This window comes from Propithecus coquereli, unplaced genomic scaffold (genome assembly GCF_000956105.1).
Source record: "Propithecus coquereli isolate 6110/MARCELLA unplaced genomic scaffold, Pcoq_1.0 Scaffold199, whole genome shotgun sequence".
Lineage (NCBI taxonomy): Eukaryota > Metazoa > Chordata > Mammalia > Primates > Indriidae > Propithecus > Propithecus coquereli.
In genome coordinates this window covers 3107966-3109680 of record NW_012144855.1, presented here as the reverse complement: position 1 = coordinate 3109680, position 1715 = coordinate 3107966, and the positions used below count along the sequence as shown (strand labels likewise).

At 37.1% G+C, this 1715-nt stretch overlaps 1 pseudogene; it reads right to left on the bottom strand.

The window, feature by feature from the left end:
• Positions 1–9: 9 nt before the first annotated feature.
• LOC105809660 lies at positions 10–1117 on the bottom strand (annotated as a pseudogene).
• Positions 1118–1715: the final 598 nt, after the last annotated feature.

Below are 1715 nucleotides of genomic sequence, written 5' to 3'. Positions count from 1 at the left end.
AATTTTTATACCACTGAAACCTTCATAACTTATTGTTTGTGATTTCCTATCATAAAAAAATGATCAGGATTAGCTATTTGGTTTTCTCTTTTTCCATGTTTTTGATTATTATAATCTACAGATTCTTGAGGAAGTAGATTTTCTTTTGCCTCTGCATCAGATGGACCTTTTCCTGATCTGCTTAGCATAGAGTTATCTCTTTTTCTAAAGGCACCATTGTTGTGCTGAGAACCTAAAGGATAAGAAGTATCTTTAGTTCTGTCATATCTAGAATATGGTCTATCACACTTGACTCTCTCAGCCCATACGTCAGATCCTGAAGAAGTATTCAGTCTCTCAGAACTTCTATTTCTAGGTAATCTGCTGCCTTCTAAAATTGACTTTGAATGTTGGGAATCTCCTTGAAAATGAAAAGGTTTTTCATTTCTTGGCTGCCTGGTATCATTTCGAGGAAGACGTCTTGGTTGATTATTTTCTTTTACTCCATTTTGATCAGTATTTGACAACCTATGTTGTCCCTGATGAAGCTGCTTTAGCCGTGACTTAGATTCTTCCACACTCAAATTTCCCATTTTAGATTCCAAGAAATCAAATAATGTGTCTGGTGCTGATGGCCTTGCATTTCCCAGGTCTTCTTCATTTTCAGATCTTTCTCACTCCTGCCTTTCCCTCTGCCTCTCGGAGGTGGACCCATAACAGGTTTCTGTTTTTTGCTGCTCAGAAGTACATTCAATGCTGCTTCTAAGTTGTTGCCATTATCCATAAGAGCCTGCCTAGATGCTTCCTTGCTGAATCCCATTTCCGTTATGTGCTTCCGAGCCCTCTAATCAAATGGTTCATTATAAAGGCCTTCATGTTTCCCCTCTGATTTGCTTGACTTTTCTTTCAGTAAAACTTCTCTATTTCAGTTACCAGCAGCACTCATATTGAGATTACCTCTAGCACCACCACCACCTCCTCCAAATGTCTTGGTTTCTTTCCTCTTTGCAACTTCTGCAATAGCAGAAGTTCTTTGCTTTTCGAATTCATCATTATCATTTTTAGGTTTGACAGGCATTGTAACTTGCAATGTCTTTCTTCTATCATGTTCTCTGCTATCCACTTGGACATGAGATACACACTTCTAGCTCTATGAGTTTGATTACTTTAGATACCTCATATAAGTGGAATCATGTGGTACTTGTCTTTTTGTGATTGGCTCATTTCACTTAGCAAAAAGTCTTCAAGGTTCATTCATGTTGTAGCATATGACAAGAATTCCTTCTTTTTTAAGGCTTAATAAGATTCCATTGTACATATATACCATATTCTCATTGCACATGAATTCATTGATAGACATTTGTGCCACTTCTACAGCTTAGCTGTTGTGAATAATGCTACAAAGAACATGGGAGTGCAGATATCTTTTCAAGATCCTGCTTTCAATTCTTTTGGATATATACCCAGTAGGAGACTGTTGGATCATGTGGTAGGTAGTTCTATTTTCAGTTTTTTGAGGAACTCCCTACTGTTTTCCATAGTTGCTGCACCATTTTACAATCCCATTAACAGTGTGTAAGTGTTCTCTCCACATCCTCACCAATGTTTGCTATTTTCTGTTTTTTTTTTATAGTAGCCATTTAACATCCTACCAAGTATGAGGTGATAACTCATTGTGGTTTTAATTTGCATTTCCCTTGATGATTAGTGTTGTTGAACATCTTTTCCTATGTGTG